The sequence below is a fragment of the Phalacrocorax aristotelis genome, chromosome W (genome assembly GCF_949628215.1).
Source record: "Phalacrocorax aristotelis chromosome W, bGulAri2.1, whole genome shotgun sequence".
In the NCBI taxonomy this organism is placed as follows: Eukaryota; Metazoa; Chordata; class Aves; order Suliformes; family Phalacrocoracidae; genus Phalacrocorax; species Phalacrocorax aristotelis.
The window spans coordinates 18,522,734-18,543,289 of record NC_134310.1 but is presented as its reverse complement, the minus strand read 5'-3'; the positions used below and the strand labels follow the sequence as shown (position 1 = coordinate 18,543,289).

The 20,556-nt window shown below is 50.5% G+C and overlaps 1 protein-coding gene across 1 annotated transcript in view; it reads left to right on the top strand.

The window, feature by feature from the left end:
- The first annotated feature begins 4,918 nt into the window (after positions 1 to 4,918).
- The window catches only part of LOC142049632 (ubiquitin-conjugating enzyme E2 R2-like), an 84,824-nt gene continuing 69,186 nt past the window's right edge, over positions 4,919 to 20,556 (top strand). The window contains exon 1 of the mRNA XM_075077505.1: positions 4,919 to 4,925. The gene's annotated coding sequence lies outside the window, so the exon portion shown is untranslated. The remainder of the gene's footprint in view (positions 4,926 to 20,556) is intronic.

Genomic DNA, 20,556 nt, shown 5'->3' with positions numbered 1-20,556 from the left:
TGGATTTTAATCTCATGCCACAGGGGTCATATCCTCAGAGCAGGAATCACATCCTTGCTTTACATTCCTGACCCACCTTCTAGCACAGCCTAGTCCCCTTGGTGAGGAAATGGTGAGGGATAACTCCAAGTGTCTCACTGATGCATCAAAGGGGAAAGCCATGCCTGAGGCCCCCACCCTAAGCAGTGGAAAGTGGGAGCATCTGAGCCCCCCTTTAGACCTGGCCCTCAGGAGGACAAACCCAGGCCCTGCCTTCTTTTTAAGGAGAATGGAGTACATGCCAGCAGCAATGGTAATGTGGATAACACCTCCCAACCTGACACCCCACTCCTTTTCCTTGAAAAGAGATTTGCTGCATCCTGGGGAGACCTTTTAGGAGGTTGATGTGGACCAAGAGCCATCAAACCCACAGCTGCATGAATTTGCTTTCCTGGTCCTCTAACTTTACACCCTCCCGGGCAGCAAGCAGCCCAGCAATGGCAAATCCATCTGTGCCCCTCCACTTAGCCTTCTCCCATATAACAGGAATCAGGTCTGGTCCTTAATTTGGTGAATGCCCTGCAAGTAAATTACACAAGAAACCTCTGATTACATAAAGTGCATTGCACAATGCATTATATAAAGCTCAGGTCACAACCAAATCAACCAGCACTCAGCTCCCTTACATCAAGAAAAATTAATCTGAGGAGCAGCAAAGGGAAAGAAGGAGGAGGCGGCTCTCCCTCTCTTAAGGAGGCATGTGGCATGCATGTGGCAAATGTGCCCACTGAGTACACCTCCATCCCCAAGCTGGCTCAAGAAGCTCCCAGCCAAACCCTACCTTTTTGCTCCAAGCCCACCTGCAGGATACCTGAACTGGAGGGAGGGTCATGCATCCTGCAGAAAACAGACCTATAATCACTACCACCTCACCATTAACCTCATCTGGCTCTAATTGGGTTGCCCAGAGGCAAGGGGTGTCCATCTACCACTGTAACACACCTTGGAGGGGAGAAATGAGAAACATCTCATGAATGCATTGTTCAAAAAAGCCTGTTTTTCTTTCTGATGCTTTCTGATTTCAAATCAGTAGGAAATAACCATGAGGAATGTTTGAATTCTGACAGTAATAGAACAAGTGTCACACCAGAAGGTGGAAACCAAAACAAAGTGGGAATGCTCTGCTGAGTCTGGTTCCAGAGACGCCCCAAGACATACAACGGAGGCCAAAGGTCTCATTTCTGTGCCCCAATATTCAATTTTTTTCCAGGGAAAGGGTTTGAGATTAATAGATTTTGAAGCCCAAGAGCCCCATTGAGTTAGAATTGGCATTTCCAATCAATCCACCACAGGGAGACAGCACATGGGACCTGCTCTTTCTCTTGGAAAGCCTTGCTCTTGGAGAATCTTGAAGCTCCCTGTGGTTTAGGTACTACTCTTTCAATCAGCTTCAAAAGGTCTTGAATGGGATTTCAAGCTTGCAAGCACTTCAGGGAAGGAAAAGTCTGCCAAAGTTTCCACTGTGCCTAGCAGGGTCAGATCGAATCAGCAGGGATCTCAGCAAAATTAATTTGTTACTGCTGCTGTTTTTAGTGATGATAGCATACATTACAAAGGAAAAGCAATAAATCTATTGGGGAGATACACTGAAAATAAAGTGTTTCATCTGTGTTTTGAAGTAACATGGAAAGGCCCAGAGACAAAGAAATGCTGGGAACTGCTTGATCCATTGTGTCAGATCTCTGCTTGGTCCACTGAGTGCTCATAGTGGGTGACTCTCTGTTAAAAGGCACTGAAGCACCCATCTGCCGACCTGACAAGGGGGCACGAGAGGTTTGCTCCCTTCCGGGAGCTAAGATCCGAGACATCGCTGAGAGGGTGCCACAACTTGTCAAGAGCACAGATCATTGTCCACTGCTACTCTTCCATGTGGGCACAAATGACGCTGCAAGCCAGAGCCTGGGCAGAACTAAGGAAGACTATAAAGCCCTGGGAAAGCAAGTGAAAAATATTGGTGCCCAAGTCATCTTCTCCTCCATACTACCTGTTGGAGAAAAATGGGTGACTAGAAATAGGCGAATAATGCAAATCAACTCCAGGATACGTGGCTGGTGTCAATGTGAGGGTTTTGTCTTTCATGACAACGGGACGTTCTTCAACAACCATAGGCTGCTAGGGAGGGATGGACTCCGCCTGTCTGGAAGGGGCGAGGGAATCTTTGGCAGCAGGCTGGCAAACTTGGTGAGGCAGGCTTTAAACTGAGGAACTTAGGGGAGGGGGACAAACTAGCAATGCTAATGCCATCGCACACAATAGCAGAGTAAGACAGGTCAACCAGAGCAATGACAAAGGTGCCTTAGCTGCCTCATGAGATGACAACCAGGAGACCAACCACCTCAAGGGTTTGCATGGCTCTAGTAGGTCCTCATGCACCCCTCCAGGGAAACCTGTATGCTTAAGCACCTTTCTGAAATGCCTGTATACCAACACATGCAGCATGGGGAATAAACAGGAGGAACTAGAGGTCTGTGTGCAGTCGCAGGGCCATGATCTGATTGCAGTCACAGAGACATGATGGGATAGGTCGCATGACTGGAATGTGGTCATGGATGGCTACAGGCTTTTCAGGAAAGACAGGCCAGCAAGGCGAGGTGGGGGAATTGCTCTTTATGTGAGGGAGCAACTGGAATGCATCGAGCTCTGCCTTGGAGTGGAAGGAGAACAGGTTGAGAGCTTGTGGGTAAAAATTAAGGGACAGCCAAATATGGGTGACACTGTTGTGGGCGTTTGCTACAGGCCACCTGATCAAGAAGAGGAAGTTGATGAAGCCTTCTACAGACAGCCTCGCAATTGCAGGCCCTGGTCCTCGTGGGGGACTTCAACCACCCTGATATTTGCTGGAAAAGCCTCAGAAGACATGGAAAGCTGGGTGATGAAGTGTATAGTCAAGGAGAACAACTAATTGGGATGTTGATAAGAACTAAAACAAAGTGCCCATTAGGGGAACTGTCCTCATTACAATACTAAAAATCAGGCTCATAGGCCAGGAACCACCCCCCTCTACTAAGTCCCTCCCTCTCTGAGCATGCATGGTATATTAAAAGGGAGCCGTACCTTTACATCCAAGTGAGTAAGAAATTAACCAATTATTAGCTGAGGGGTGTTAATATTATCTATAACTGACACATTTAACTGTATAAATGCCTTGTATTTTCTCGGTGCGGGGAGCTAGCTTTGTGGCTTACCACCAAGTGCCCATCTTTGCGCAAAAATGAATTAAAATACCTCTGCTCTGTGTGGAGTTTGGCATTTTGCACACTCGGTGAACGAACCCGCTTTACGGGATAACAGAAGGGCCACTCTTTTAGTTTATTAGCTCTAATAATGAGCAAAGTTAATGTTGAGAAGTGAAGCTTAGAAAATTGGGTGTAGTGGTGTGGCAGGGGTTGGATGTGATGAGGCAGGAGAGCAATTTACTGCTTTTATTTGAGGCTTGCAGAGGTTGCAAAGCAGCTCTGAGCAGGTGCTCCCATTTGCACAATGTGTGTGTCCTGCAGGTCTCCTGCATGAAAGGAAGGATGGTGACAACTCTGAACAATGAGCTGGTCTGCATTCTCAGCATAGAGGCAATTTTGGAGGACTTCAATATTCTGGGAGAAGCCCTAGTCAAAAGCATGGAATCTCGTACAGTCTTGCATAGGTCTTTTCACCAAACGCAAGTGCTGAAGGGTCAGCAGCCACTAGGAGAACCATAAGCATCAGCCGTGAGCATGGCGGGGATGCGCTGCATGGCTGGTGATGCCATGGCGGGCTCTTGCAGAGGAACAAACCGGGGATGCATCAAGGATCTCCTAATTTCCCTGCTTTCCTGCTGAGTGTTGCGACTGGGTTCAGCAAACTCACTGCCTCTTCCCACCAGAGAGCTAGATAGGGGGAATCTGCCCCTTGGGGCTTTGTTTGTGGTCACTAATGGGGCAGCAAGGCACCGAGGGCTTGTGTCAGTCATGAGCTGGCACAGAAACACATGCGCCTTGTGCTGGTGGCTCCTGTGCTGCTGAAGGTACCAGACAGACTGTTCGTGTTCACATTGCTTCTGGGTATGCCTGGAAAGTCTTGAGAGGTGCTAATAAATGGCATGACAGGAGCCTGGGAGGGGGTTGATTTATTAGTTGGAGACTCTCCCTTTCGGCTAAATCACCTGTTGTTTCTGCGCACATTAAAACTTTGAGGCTTGCAGTGTCTGGGAGGACAACTACAGCAGCAGCTCCACTGGGCTGCAAGTTTGTCGCTCACTGGCTCTTCCCTGCCTAAACACGTGGTAGCTGAGCTTGGTTTTGCTGAATGCTGACCCGCCTCATGTTAACACAGGGTGAGACTGTGGTCATGGGCTGGAGATGCTGCCATGTGGTAACCATGTCTTTCTGAGTGCTTGGAGATCCTGGTGGGCAGCCAGATCCCTAGTGACACCAGGGAGCAGCAGACCCTGTCCTGGAGTGAGGGTCCCCCCAACCCTCCCCCCTCTCCCACCCCCCACACCCCCCAAACCAAAGGCAGAGTGGAGGGGGCAGGTTGTGGTGGCTTTCTTCCATCCAGTGGGATCAGGGCTCACAGGGCAGGACTGCCTGGTGCAAGGGCTGTCCTACAGCACAGGGCTGAGCCAGCTCTCACTGTTAGGACTTGTCAGTGGGGATTAGCTTTGCTAAAGGCTCAGCCAAGTGGAATAATGGGCAACCAAATCTCAGGCTCCATCCCATGCCAACCTGAGGCTCCAGAAGGGTAACCCTCCTCCTGCATCCAGGGTGCCAGGACCTCGTCCCTTCTTCCACTGGCTGTCCCACCCCAAGGACCTTTCCTTTCCCCTATGTCCTTCAAAAGAGACCCTGTGCCCCTCCCTTGCATGGATGCAGGGCAATATATATACAGGTGACATTATAGTGGGGGTCTGCTACAGGTTACCTGACCAGGAAGACCTGAGCCAATGAGGGCCTCTGTAGACAGACAGGAGCAGCCTCACATTCACAAGCCCTGGTCCTCATGGGGGACATCAACCACCCCGATATCTGTTGGGGGGACAACACAGCAGGGCATAAGCAATCTGGGAGCTTCCTGGAATGCATTGATGATAAATTCCTTTTCCAAGTGATAGAGGAGCCAACGAGGAGAGGTGATATGCTGGACCTTGTTCTCACCAACAAGGAAGGGCTGGCAGGGAATGTGAAGCTCAAGGGCAGCCTTGACTGCAGTGACCACAAAATGGCACCGAGGAAGGCACACAGCAAGCTCACTACCCTGGACTTCAGGAGAGCAGACTTTGGCCTCTTCAGGGGTCTGCTTGGTAGAGTACCATGGGATAAAGCCCTGGAGGGAAGAGGGGCCCAAAAAAACTGATTAATATTCAAGGATCACCTCCTCCAAGCTCAGGGGTGATGCATCCCAACAAAGAGGACGTCAGGCAAAAACACCAGGTGGCCTGCATGGATGAACAAGGAACTCCTGGACAAACTCAAACACAAAAAAGAAGCCTACAGAGGGTGGAAGCAGCCAAAAGCAGTTCCCTGAGTGAGTAATACTTGCAGCTTCTGTCCCGTGATGGTGATGTTTTTCATCAGGAAATGCAATTTCTTTAGTGCCAACAATCTGCCGCAGCCCATTGCAAAGAGGCAATGAGATACTTTCCCTACCCTGAAGCACTGACTGGTTGGAGGGAGGTGGGATGAGACACAGAGGGCATGAGCAGCAGCTGGGGAGGGAGTGCTGGGGGAGCACAGGGTTGGGGGAGGGATGGGGTGGTACATCATAGCTGTGGGCCCTGCTGTGGCAGAAAAGACCTGGAATGACCCCAAAAAATGGGGGGAACCTGTCCCTGTCATCTGAGGCAGAAGGATTTGTCTGGACTCTGCAGAATCTCAGCCTGGCTCCCTTTCTCGCTCATGCTGGCTTGCAGTGAGACAGGCTTGCGTGGCCCTTCTGCTGTGGACACGAACCTTGTCTCAGCCCTTTCAAAAAGCATCCAAAAGCCTGTTTGGCATGCCTGCTTGCCCCAGCAACATGCTGTCCATCCCAAGGTGGGACTGTAGCACTGATGCTGCCGCTGTGCTGGGGAAAAGCATTGGCCTTTTCCAAACCTGTGCTTCCTGTCATGCATATGCCATTTCCCCAATGCAGCAGCAATTTCCACATCTCCCCAGGATCAGGGCAGGGGGCAAATCCAGCAGTTTCCCTGCACAGCTGTGCTCTTTACCAGCTGTATGCAAAAAGTGATGTAAAAAAAAATGCCTTACAACCATGATCTAGTGGTGCGGGGATGCAGCTGCCTTTATCATCCTGTCTCAGCTGGCTGCTGTGAGGCTTGTGGAGGTGACAGGCCAAAGCCACAGGGCAAGTCCCGGGTAGGGCTCGGAGCAGGGACACGGCTCCAGCTGCTCTTGTCCTCTCTTCTCAGGAGGAGCTGATGCTGCCTTGGGGCTTTGCAGGCTGGGAAGAGCAGCACAGCATCTCACAAATAGCTTGTTCCCAGGCAGGAAAATACTTCCATGTGCCTGCCGCTGTGCCTGAAGAATAACGTTCAAAGCTTCTAAGGGGCACGGGATTCCTGGCACTCAAGAGCAATCTAAGATAAACTATCAGCCCATAACACACTTCTGCGAGGCCCCTCCTGCACCTGAGTGCAGGTGTGATGCCACGAGGCAGCCCCGTGGAAGTGGGACACCGTGAAGCTGCCGTCCCTCCTGTGATGAGGTGCCGTGCTTTAGCCGGCAGCTCAGCCCCACACAGCCACTCGCTCACTCCCCCACCGGTAGATAGGGGAGAGAATCAGAAGGGTAACGCTCGTGGGTTGGGATAAGAACAGTTTAATAATTAAAATTAAAAGAAACAACAACAGAAATGCAATGTAAAAGAGAACAACGAGAGGCGCAAAACCCCGGGGGAAGAGAGGGGGGAAGGGAGGGGACCACCGAAACAAACCCCACACCAACACAGCCACCCACCGACCTGACACCACGCTGCTCCCAAGCCGCCAACTGCCCCCCCCTTAATATGCTGGTCATGGTGTCACATGGTATGGAATGAACAAGCCATTGGCCAGTCGGGGTCAGCTGCCCCCGCCATGGCCCTGCCCCTCCCAGCCCCCCGCCACGGGGCAGAGCGGGGGAAGCTGGAAAGGTAGCCAACCCGCCACGGTGAGGAGAATTAACCCCTTCTCAGCCAAAACCAGCACATGAGGGCAGAAGAGCCCTGCCTGAGCAGAGGGATTTCCCCCACAAGGCGATTGCTCCTGGAAATAGGTTGCAGTTTTGCATGGAGGAAATGGAGATGGAGCAGCTGGATGATGCTTTGGGCTTGCAGCTCCCATTGGCAGTGCTGCCAGCAGGGTGGGAGAGGGTGGTCAGCATGGAGGTGCCTCGGGAGCCAGTGGGCATCACAGCAGGTCAGGCTGGTGGCAGAGGGGCATGTGGGCTGCCTGCCCAGGTCCCAGCTGGGTTTTGTAGCTTGCAAGCCAGATGCCACCCCCGTGTGCCTCTGCTGCATCCCCAGTGCAAGCTGGAGAGGGCTGGGCTGCCTCCCTGCCACCTTACGGAGAGCAAGCTGGAATCTGGGACCTGCAGGCTGCCAGGGCACCCTGTTATCACAGGTATGGGATGAACCAGCTCCCTTCTGCCTCCTGAACCAGCCCGACTCCTCCAGCCTTGGAGGGGCCAGGGGGCCATCCATGCTCCCAGCCATCAGTCCAATCTCCCAGTGCTGCCTCATCCATGTTCCACAGCGGTGGCTGGCTCCTGCTGCTGAGGGTGACACTGAAACTTAGTGGTGAAACTTGGCCTAAGGACTTGATTTTCATCTGAAACCACAATGCTGTTGGTAGGTTTCTGTGCAAAGCTCAGCAACCTCCTTCTGGCTCATGCCAGCACTTCCAGTAAGCCTTTATTTATTAGTATCCTTTTTACTTCAGGAATTTTGACTGGGCCAAGTGAACTGACAGGCCTCGCTCAGGCTGGGATTTACAGCTTGAACTGGTACCCCTGGGGCAAGCGAGTCTTGGCATGAGCCAGGGCAGGCCTCAGCCATGCCAGCGCATGTGCTGCAGCCCTTGGGAAGGTCTTGCTCTCCTGGGAAAAAAAACTCACCAGCCTCCATTGGGAGCTGTTGGAGACAACAAAGGTGAGTTCACCACTGGAGCAGCCATTTGGGACTCCTGAGAGGAGAAAACTGTTTTGCTTGTGTTTGAATTGCTGGGGTTTGAGCAGCTCCAATGAGGAGCACAGTGTTCACAGCAAGAGTGTTGCAACATGCTGTTGCCAGGGGAGTTGAGATCTGTTTGGGGATTACCCACACCAAGTTGTCAAGAAGACACAGACCCAGGCCATGTGCATTACCAAAAAAAAACCTAGCCTGGGATTGGGTGTGGTGGACATAGATGGAGCACTGAGAGGAGTGTAGAGCTTGCACACCCCTTTGCTTTGCCCAAGCTGCCTCCATGCTGCCTTCTGTAGCATACCCATCTCCAGTTAAACCCTTGGGCTTCGGGTTACCCTTGCACTGCCTGCTCAGACAGGATGAACCTGTGTTACCCCCAAAAGGGTCTGTAAAGCCCTGAGAGGCGAACCCCTTGTATGAGCCGTGCCCACCCAACTCGTGCTTTGAGCCTGTGTGTCTGCTTGGCTGGGAAAGCAGCCAGGAAAGCTGGAGGGCAGCATCTCTCTTTCCACCAACCTTCTAGGGGGACCATCTGGTCCTGGGGTGGGACTGGGGAGGCCCAAGCTGACACCTGTGGGTCCCACAAGCACTGTCATCTGGAATGCTGCTTCTGTACCCTGTTACACCTCCTGGGACATAGGGGGAAAGGCTGGGAAGGACAGAGCAGGTGGAAACTTCTCATGCTGCTCTCTCTGCAGCAGCACAAAGGACATGGGCTGCTCCAAGGGTAGGTTTGGGTTTAGTCTTTCTGGACTGTGGCAGTAGTGTGAAAAGTTCCCATATTCATCTTTAATCCACCCAGGAGTTCAGCAGTGACACATCCAAGGAGTGGTCTTCAGCAGATGGATGGATGCTGCCTGTGCTCTCTATGCACAGATTGGGTCCTGTCTCTTCGGGGAGGTTTGCCCTGACCCCATTAAGATGGAACTTCAAAGGGATGTTGCTGAACGTCACACAAGACGTGGCTGGGGACCACGTATCAGCTGTGCCATGATGTTTGCTCCTCTTGGGCTGAACCTTGGCTTGTGCAGTCCCTGAGGGCTGCATGTCTCTTACTCCATGGGAGATGCTCCTCCGGCTTGACTGACTCCCCCAGTCAATGCCAGACTATCCCCTGGGAAACATCACTTTACCTTCCTGTCTTAAAGCAGAGATGACTCATGGTGGAGCTGTGTTGTGGTTCAGCCTCAGTCGGCAACCATGCAGCTGCTCGCTCACTCCCCCCACCCCTCTGGGATGGGGAAGAGAATCAGAAAAGCAAAAGAAAAAAAACCCAAACAAACAAAACCAACAACAACAAACTTGTGGGTTGAGATAAGAACAGTTTAATAATTACAATAAGATAATAATGATAATAACGATGATTATTATAGTATTTACAATAATGATAATATTAAAAAAAGGAATAGGGAAAAAAAAGAAACACAAACGATACAACTGCTCACCACCTGCTGATGGACTTTGCCCATCCCCGAGCCCTGATTGCTGCCTCCCTCCCCCAGCCAGCTCCTCCCAGTTAACATACTGGGCATGATGTTACATGATATGGAATATCCCTTTGGCCAGTTTGAATCCGCTCTCTTAGCTGTGCCCCCTCCCCTCCCGGCTTCTTGTGCACCCGGCAGAGCATGGGAAGCTAGAAGAGTCCTTGACTAGTACAAGCACTATGTAGCAACAACTGAAACATCTGTGTGTTATCAACATTATTCTCATACTAAGTCCAAAGCACAGCACTATGCCAGGTACAGTGAAGAAAATGAACTCTATCCCAGCTAAAACCATGACAAGCTGCACTTGCTCTTACGTGCTCTATGGCTCAAGGGACTCTTTTTGGTTTTTTTTGTCCTTGTGAGGTGGAAAAGCTCAAGCAAAAAGCACTGAGAGGCCCTCTCTGCTCTCCACCTTCAACACATTTCTCTGTAACCCCATCTGTGGGTAATCCCCTTCTCCTAGGGCTCAGCTCCCCAAGCCTAAAGCCTAACTCTGACCCTGCCATGTCCTGACTTTGTGCTGGGGAAATGGCCATGCTGAGAAAGGTAAGACTGCAGACAGGGGCGGGATGGTTGAGATGGTGGCAGCAGGGAATGGTGCAAAATTCTGAAGGAAAAAACACAGGGAGTCAGGGGTTTGTTGGGCACCATGGTGGGGCCATCTATATGAGCTGTGAAGACCAACAGTCCCTGGCCAGCAAAGGCTCTTTGGCCACCTTTTTGAGGTGGTGAGCACACTAATGCCTGGCTGAGTAGCTCATGAAGTCCTAGCTATTTTTTCGTGTGTGTGTGTTGGCCAATAAAAATTGCTTTACACTTTTAAGGCCAAGCCCATTTTCTACCCTCAGCAGGTTTGATTCATCCAGGCCCCTTGTAAGCAAGCTGAGCAGAGTCATGCCATCCTGTCGCTCCTTCACTCTTCCCCTGCCCTGAGCATCCTGTGCATGCTGGGACCAGTGCTGGGGATAGGGGAGGCTGTGTGGGGCTGAGAGGAGGTACCCCAGCATGTGTTGGACAAGCAGGACTGGCCACTGGGTGCTGTACGCCCCTGTTAGCTGTCTGCTCTGCCTGTGCTACCTCACAAACTGCTTCCTACCACCATTCTCCATCAAGTAGAGCTCATGTGGGGCTTCCCTGCCCAGCACTGCACTGGGTGATACAATACAGCCCTTCAACCAAGACCTGGTGTGGTTCTGAAAACAAGACCCCCTCCACCAAGCAGGACAGACAGGCTTGGGGGGGAATTGCTGGGTGCGGAGTTCTTTGGCCTGGGTGATGCCAGTGGTCAGCCTTGATGGTTACAGTCCATCTGCCTTGCAGATCTCTGGCTATCAGCGTTTGCTCTGCAGAAGCCAGTGGCAATAATGCCAGGAATGGGACATAGCTGTGTGTCCTGGCCTAGACTAAGGAATCTGACCTGAGAGCAGGTTTTCCTGCTCATGCCTTGTGCTGCCCATGTTGTTGCTTCATCCTGCTGCTGTCTTGACTCATTACCTCCCCTTGAGTGATCCTAAGATGCCCTTCTTCAGCAACATCCCATGCAGTGGAAGAGGTGTGAGACCACCCACTTCATTGAGCACCCTCCCCATCACAGCACTTCCTATGAGGGGGGTCAGGTGGCTTCCCATGGCTCAGCTTCCCCAGGGTGAAAAAAAAGTAGGTGAGACTGTGAAGAGAGTTACAGTGCCTTGAGAGCCCCGACTCCTTAGTGAGGCTATTTTTCCACCATTGGGGTTGTCATTACCAGGCACTGAGCCCTTTTTGTGGTGTGAACCCCAAGAGATGTTCCCAAGGTGACATTTGGGTCAGCTGTAGCATGAGATTCACAGGCTGGCCCTGCTGTTGGGCTTGCTCTGCTAGGCAGAGTTTGTCACAGAAATTCAGCTCTTCCCTTCCATATGCAAGAATGTGACAAGATAAAAATGCGTGTTCCTCCCCCCACTTTCATCCTGAAATGCTGGACTGAGGACAACAGCTCTTCTGCTGTTGATGCTACCATTCTCTCTAATTTGAGAATTGCCCACAGCCCATGAGATATCTGGGCTGTGCACAATGCAGTGGTAGATAGCAGTGCTCACACCCAGATATGCAGGAGGTGGTTTTGGCCAAGGGAATCTGCCACTTATGAATAGGCTCAGCCCTTGGGAAAGGATCTTTATCAGTTCCCATTTGCACACTACATGATGCTCCCTAGATGACTAGGTAGTGTTTGCACTTGACCTGATGAGCTGATCTTTCTCAATGTGTTTGTTTACTCCCTGTTTTTATCATTGATCTCAATGTGAGAAGGAAACAACCCCCACATGCAGAGAGAGGAGAGTGCACAGCAACAGCTGAAGGTGCAAGGAGTGCCTGGGTGACCCAAGGAAGGGGAGGTGAGTGCTCCCATGTTACATCCATGATCTGTCTGCTCTGCCTGTGGCTGCCCATGCCTGATGCCTCCAAGATGTCAGCTTCCCTTGCCTTTTAACACTATATTAGCCTTGACCAAAGAGGCTGTAGAGAGGAAGATAAGGAGGTAGCTGGGCAGCAAGTGGTGCCCCAAAGCTCTGGCAGCAGATGAGCAATAGATTAAAAAAGCTAAAAGGCTGGAAAAAAGATGACAAAGAAGAGACCTACTTGCCAAGCTGCCTGACAACCTGCCTCCCCCTGCCCTTGGTGCCATGCTGATGTTTCTCCTGTGTCCTAGCAGGAAAGCAGCAAGAGCAGTGGTGTAGGGCAAGCCTTACCTGCCTGTCCTGAGACATGTGTAGAGCATCACCAGATTGGCTCAGCAGTGCTCCTTGCCTGGGCTCCATGGTGACCACTGCTGCTTCTGCTCTGGTCAAAACCAGACACACAACCTTTTTGGCAAAGAGTGTCCACCAAGCAATGGATCCCCTATAAGACAGTTTCTGAGCAGCAGGAGTGGCACTAAAACCAGAGGTCTGTTGGCTGAGTTGGACCAGGCAGCTAAGTTACTGCCTGGTGCAAATCCCTTGGGCTTCCTCCCTTCACATGGTGTGGACCATTTCCATCACAGCTTTACACTGTGCCTGACCTTGTGCATGTAGATCAGAGCCCTGAAAATGCCTTAATGTTTATGGTAACTAATAAATATGACAGAAAAATGCTGGGAAATGTTTTACTGTGGCAAGAAGTATACAATGATGTCCATATAATTAAGTCAAGTGGCAACTATCACTGTGAATGTCACTGCTACCTGCCTCCCAATATATTTACATACATCACTTTCCATTGTTATTCCTTAGCCAAGCACTGGACCCCAGAAACTAGGGGAGGAAAAAACATGTTCTTTGTTCTGCTAGAGCCTGGGGAGGGGTGGACACCACTATGGGGCTTTGGGGCAGGGGGGGCAGCTAGTCCCATGCAGAGGGTAATTTTGGACTCGTAACACAAAGCTGCCTCTGCTCTCTAAGAGCTCCCCATAAATCACCCTGACTCCAGTGGGTGCTTTAGTGACCCTGCAGCAGCAACCAAATCTTTTCTGCACTGGTCTATAGGTGATTTGAGTGTTGCTGCACCTGCATCTTGCGGTCTTCTGCCCCGTGACCCTCCTTGCACAGCCCAAGGCACAGCAGCTCCATCGTGGCAATTTTCGACTGAGGCATGGAGAGTCTGTGCGAGGCTCCCCTGGGATGCCTGGGGAAGGGGACTGCTGTGGGACAGGGACACTTCTAACCCCAGTGGCCTTTCCCATCCAGGAAACATGGTATTAACTGCCCTGGCCTTTATACAGTGCACAACAGGGGAATACTCAAAATTCCCAAAATGCTCTAGTCTGAGAATTGAGGTGTTTAAGCCAAATACCCACCATTTCAATCCCTCTTAATTCTGGGCAGGGTACATAGTCTTGGTCTGTCCTCTCCTACAGCTAGCTTCCTTTCCTTCCCCTGCTGCTTTCCTATTTTTACCTCTCTATCCCATCCTGTGGTTGCAGGAGACCCAGGTCTAGCTCCTTCCCCGCCTTCAGAGACCTAAATCCAAGTCTGTCATGAAAGCTCAAGTGGCCTCGAGAGGGTACTGAGGTGAAGGACTCTCGCCAGCTCTCCTGCTGAAGGCCCTCTGCCATGCCCTTTCTGATAGAGGTGACTTGCACTTTCTCTTTTGGATTATTTCATGCAAGGTGGGAAAGCTTTCCAAAGGAGAGATGTGGAAATCTCACTCATGGCCATCTGACACTCAGGGTGGCTGTTAGCATGGGGGCTCCAACACAGGTAGACACTGCTGAGTTATCTGAGAGCACATGCAGCATCACCTCTGTGATTTTTCCAGGAGAAGAAACACCTGTTTGCCCAGAAAGAGATATTCATCAACCCTTTCAGGTCTGCCTGCTACTAACCTGGAAGCTACAAGAGCCAAGTGGCCAAGCAGCCATGGTACTGCAAGATACCTCCAATACAACAGCCGTAAGAGAACACAGCCACACCTATCTTAGAGCCTTCGAGAGGAAGAAAAGCCCCCCAGCCAGAGCTGCCGAGGCAGATTTCAGGGTCTCTACCCCATAGCTTGTTCTTCAGAGAAACCCATTCCTGCTCTGTTCCCTCCTGAGCACCCTCAGTCCAAAGAACAAGAAGCACCAAGTGAATGCAACACTGCTTCCAACAAAGCAACGTGACCTTTGCTCATATCCATGTTAGTATACTGGATTTAGGACCAGCTGTAATTTGTAAACCAATCAAACCCTATTCCAAGTCTATTATTACCTGTATTAGAAAAAATAGACAGTAAAAAAAATTCAGTTTGGATATCATAATTGACTGGATCAATTAAGTCATAATTGCTTAAAGGATAATGAAAGCTGCTTTCCAGGGAAGTCTCTTCTGCACCTTTCACTTCTGGAGCCATTTGCTGACACTGAGTTGACTAGAAGTACAAAGAAGTCCTATAAACTGCAACACGCCCCAGTGAGTTTCCTGATCAACTGCCTTGATATACAGCTGGATTTGCTGCAAGCCTGTTAACAGCCTCCCCAAGGAGCCTGCTCTCCCCATTGGCTTGTCCAACAGCCTCCAGTTCCTCTTTGAGCAAGAAGTCAGCCTCTTGCCAGGTCTCCATGAGAGTTGCTTAGCCTTGACCCCTCTGGAGACATGGAGGCTCCGGCTCCATGCACACAGGCACCTTCAGTGCCTTGGCAGCTGCTGAAAGGCTCTGTTCAGCTCTAACCCCACCCCCCCACCCCATCCCCTCCAGCACAGGGCAGAGAGGGATTTCAGGCTTAAGAAATTCCATTTCCTACGCAGATCTATGCTTACTGGTCAAGGTTTCATGCTGGCAGGTCAAATCCTCATCTTTTAGGGAACAAAAGAGAGGAGCCAGTCTTGATATATCTGGCCAGATCCAGACACTAGCAAAAGAGAGTGAAATAGTGAATGGTTTCCAATCACTGTGCTTCCTGCTCCCTTTTTTAAAAGTCTTGTGCAAGGTGATTCTCCCCTTCCTTCTTGCACATCCTGGACCCCAAGAACTCTCCAGTGCTCACAGCAATGTGTCTGCAGGACCTCTAGCTTCTCAACCACCTTCCTTCTCAAAGGCAGGAGAGTACTGGGCACCTTCTTTCCCCTCTCCTCCATGTCCTTCCAGCTAAACAAGCAGTGCTGCTTGCAGAGTTGTGTGACAATTTTGAGGTTTTCCTCAATTTAAAGAGGCCTTGCATACATCCCTGTCTCTCACTTCCTCACCCCCCAAGACTGTCCCAACTTGCTGTGAGTGACAGGAGGACTGAGCTTGCACCTTGCTAGACCTGGCAGCTCTACTGAAGCCACAGCAGATTCCCATGAGCAGAGATCAACATGCAACACAGCTTGCAGGCAGCTTGGGCTGTGCCCAGGGTGAAGAAACCTTCAAAGAAACCTTGCAATTTTCTTTGCCCACCTCCTAAGCTACCTGGGTTAAGGTGAAAGGGGAGCTTGAACCTAAAAGGCCCAGCATCTTCCAGCCCAAACTGGGGTTTTAATTCAGGCACCTCTACAATTCCTTCTATGGACCTGGAGGTAAGATCTGGCCCTTCTGCTGTCCCTCCTTGCAGCTGCCACCACTGCCGAGCCTGGCAGCAGATGCAGAGAAACGCTTGGCATCTATGCAGGATTAGTCAACTGAGGGGGCCAGCAAATGCTAATCCCTGCAGAGCCCAGGCTCGCTCACAGCCCAGGAGGAGAAGAGACACTACTCAAAAACTCTTTTTCTTTTGCAGGCACACCTCCTTCCCCAACACAAGCTTGGAGAGAAGCTGATACCAAATCTTCAGGCAAGAGAAGCACATAGGAAGGTGGACAAAACCCTCCTAGCGTGTCAGTTGAGAGAAGGGCAAGAAGAAAGCCCTCTGACCTGCCATGCTGCCCAGGAGGGCTGGCAGGGCTGGCCAGGAGCTGCCAGAGCACAGCTAAAGCTGGAGCCCCTCCCAGCTCCAGCTCCAGCTCTGCCTTCCAGCAAGCTGCCACTAGCACAGCCCAGCTGCTGCAGAGACATGAGGAGCCAACACGTGCTGCAACAAGGGAAATCCCAGGCGGATATTAGGAAACAAATTTTCACAATGGTTGCCAAACATTGGGACAGGGAGGTGGGAAATCTCCATCCCTGGACACAGTCAGCATTCAACAGGACTGGACTCTGCCCAGTCTGCACTAATGTCAAAGCTGGCTCTGCCCTGAGTGGGGAACAGGGCTGGAGACCTCCGCAGAACCATTCCTGCCAAAGCCAGCCTACGATTCCTACAGCAGTTCTGATGCTGTTCACAGCACTTCTGTGGGTAAGAGACAAGTGCCATCATGGCACTTGAAAATCAAGCCAACTTCCTCTGCCATCATGCATATAACCAGCCCCAGAGAAACCATCCTGTGACCAATATTCAACATCTATGGCTCATGCAACCATTGGCCTAACAGCAGGAGCCCTATGGGTACCATGCCATGGATTCCTGTACATCCCCCTAGAAAATATGGGTAGCTAGTGTCCATCATGCACCCCAGTTGGTACAAGAAGCCATGAAAAGTCAATTAACTGACTGGAGACAAATGATTTAAAGATACTTTTGCACTGAAATATCATATCCTTTAGATACAAAGCACCTGGAGCTTTTGCTGAGGTCATTCTCACATCAGCAGCACTCCCATTTCCATGGAACAGGTGGTGCAGTCCACGCTCTCCAGATGCCAAGGAATAGGATTTGGATTCAGGTAGATTAGGACATCATAGAAGTCCAAAGGAGGGCAGAAGACCATCTGCAGGGAAAAGAGACCAGTGCTACTCAATATAGCACACAGGCTAGCAGGAGAGATGAGAGAAGTTTCCCAAGTCATTGCTTGTATTTTATTCCCTTCTCCTTAGAAGGCAGTAAACCAAAGCCAAAAAAATTTGTGAGATTATGTCAGAAGTTTGCCAAAACATCCACAGGAAAAACATGGCTGTGGTGGAGCCATGGGGAGCTCCAGTCCATACTGGCCACCCCATTCCCTCTGGGCTGAGACACATCTCCATTCCAGCATGGACTCTGCTCACATCAGAAGGATGTGACTCTCACTCCCCTACACCCCATGCAAGTGCTGCAACAAGGACTCTGTCGAGAGCAAGGTGGTTCCCCCATGGCCCTCTCCTGGTGGATACGCTAAATGTTCTCTGGACCACCAAAGTGCACCAGGAAGGACACACTTAATTGCCACAGCCCTACTGTCCAGCAAGATCAACCCTTAGAGAAGGGAGCTGCTCCCTACCCACATCAGACGTCTAGCCAGAAGGACTACACTCTCTACCCTATTGGTTTCCAATGTTGGCAGAAAAATCTAACTGCTGTCCCCAGGACTCAGGGACAGCCCCTGGAGAAGAGCTTTCCATGGGGCCAAGGTGGTCCTCTCCAGCCCTGACCACAGACCCCAGGGGTGGGCAGTTGAGAAAGGGACAGACGGCGAGCTGAGACAGGTAACCATACCAAATGCAGCAGAATCCCAGAACGAAGAGGGGAGTCAAGAAGTTAACAGGAGCCAAATGACACCCAGGGGACATGAGGAGCTTTGCAACAAGGGGACGGTCCCTTCTGTCCAACAGGAGCTGCCCCAGAGGGCAGCAGCATCTTCCATCAAGCAAACAGAGGGTGAGAGCAAGCCCCATTAATGGAGGGGAGCAATCCCAGACACATAAATATTTTGACAGGCAGGATCTGGCACTGTAGATACAGCTGTATTAAAATGGAAAAAACCAAAACTATGCCTACATTTTTGTGGAATAAGTGACACAGAGACATGAACAGAGGTGTGGGACACCACCCAACTTGGTGCTGGCAGAAAACCCACTACTCAGAGCTGGTTTATAGCCAGGCTGGGGAGAATACACATGAAGAACATCAGTGACCAACACTGAGTCCCAGCTCTGGTCCACACAGACCTCCCTTTCCCACCCAGCTGACCAAGTCCATGGCTTACTGTACCCCCCTGGGAGCAAAGAAATGGATCTCACAAAGCCATGTCTACATCCGCATGAGAGTGGGCACATCCCCAAGCGACCCAAATGCAAAGACAAAAAAAACTTGGAGCACCCTCTTAGGCACATGGGAAGAGGAGGCAACTCCAAGTTGCACTGGAAAAGCTTTTCCCTCCTCCCAGCCTCACTCTTTGCTTACAAAAAAGATTAGCAGCCCTGGAAACAGCATCCTGTGTTTATCCCTAAGGAACATCACAGGCCTGGGAGGACACTGGTACAGACTAGAGGGACACCCTGGGGATGAGAAAGGATCCCATTGCAATGGCCGAGGGGAGGGGGAAGGAGGACTGAGGAGGCCAAATCGAAGGGTTGAGAGGATGCTATGGACAGGCAACAGTTCGTTTTGGGAGCTAACCATCCCCAGCTCACACTGCACCTCTTGGGTCTACACTGTGACTCCAGCACAGCGGGCACATCTCACACGTACAGCATCTCACCCGTTCACAGCCCTGTAACACACACTGCCCCTGCCTCAAGTAGATTTCACCTCTGTAATACTTCCAGCACAAAATGCAGCAGAACTGAAAGCAACGTCAGTAAATCCTTTTTCATTGCCTAGGCAGAAAAAAAAAACAACCAAAACCCAAAAAACACTCAATGGTTTGGGTTTTTTTCCCCCCAATATGAATCTGTCATATCTAACCTGTTTGGCTTTTCAAGCCCTCTCAGCTTCAATTGCCTAAGTCACTACTTGGTATGCCAACAAGCTCCCCTCCAGAACACACATATCTCCCTTCAAAGGACAAATAAATGTTTCTGCATCTCCCAGGTCCATTTGAGTAATGGATTTTTTTTAACATAAAAAATAAAATCACTGAGAAAATTAAGAGGATTAAACTACATATGGCCTTTCTCCTCTGTTTAAACCAAAATAACATCTTCCTAAAGTGCCTGTTAGCATCCTACCAAAACCTCTGCCACCCTGGGCTTGGTTAGACTCTAGCACACAAACCAGATTTGCACAGTTACAACAAGACAGAGTCTCCCAGAAGCAATATTTGCTCTGGTCACGGACACACAACCGATTTGGCATGGGAACACTGCAGGTTTGCTCACACCCCAAGAAAACCAGAGAATACAAAATAAATTTTCCCCAGTCAATGATATTTCACCCCAAGTTGCTATCCAGAGCTGGGTCCCCCAGAAGTGGGGTAGCACAAAAGGGCACCAGCCTCTGTGTTCCCATCCTTGCTGCTCTTCATCCCAGAGAAACACGCATGGCCACAGCCTGAACCCTCCTAACACATCCCAGTGATCACCAAAGACCAGCATGCTTTGTCAGAACCTGAAAACCCTTGTGCTGGTGCCCCAAGGGGTTACCTTCACATCCTCACAGTTGAACAGGTCCATGAGCTGCTCCTCCAGGACCTGGAGAGAATCCGAGGCCAAAACAAGAAGGCGCTGCAGGATCTGGGAAGGGAAGAAAGCCGGAGGGTGAAACTCATCAGTCCTGGATGAGAAAATGTCATGGTTTTAGCTGGGATAGAGTTCATTTTCTTCACTGCAGCTGGCCTAGTGCTGTGCTTTGGGCTTAGTATGAAAACAATGTTGATAACACACAGATGTTTTGGTTGTTGCTACATAGTGCTTATACTAGTCAAGGACTTTTCCAGCTTCCCATGCTCTGCCGGGTGCGCAAGAAGCCAGGAGGGGAGGGGGCACAGCCAAGAGAGCGGATTCAAACTGGCCAAAGGGCTATTCCATATCATGTAACAACATGCCCAGTATGTTACCTGGGAGGAGCTGGCTAGGGGAGGGAAGCAGCAATCATGGCTTGGGGACTGGCAGCATACATCAGCAGGTGGTGAGCAGTTGTATCGTTTGTGTTGGTGGTATTTTCCCTTTTCCTTTTTATTATATTATTATTGTTATTATTATCATAATAATTATTATCTTAATTATTAAACTGCTCTTATCTCAACCCACAAGTTTTGGTTTGCTTTTTTTGCTTTTGCTCTTCCAATTCTCTCCCCCATCCCACAGGGGTGGAGGCAGTGAGTGAGCAGCTGCGTAGTGTTTAGTTGCTGACTGGGGCTGAGCCACGACAGAAAATGAGAGTCCCGCAGAGAAAAAATTAGACAAGCAAAAGCCCAGCTAGAACTCAACCTGGCCACTGCTGTAAGGGATAAAAAAAAAAGTTTTTACAGATATATTAACAAGAAAAAGAGACCCTCCATCCTCTATTGGACACGGAGGGGAACATTGCCACCAAGGATGAGAAAAAGGCTGAGGTACTACATGACTTCTTTGCCTCAGTCTTTAACTGCCAGACCAGTTATCCCCAGGGTATTCAGACCCCTGAACTGGAAGGCAGGGATTGATTGCAGAATAAAACCCCCATAATCCAGGAGGAAGCAGTTTACACCTGCTGCTCTACCTGGACACTCACAAGCCTATGGGGCTGGATGGGATCCACCCA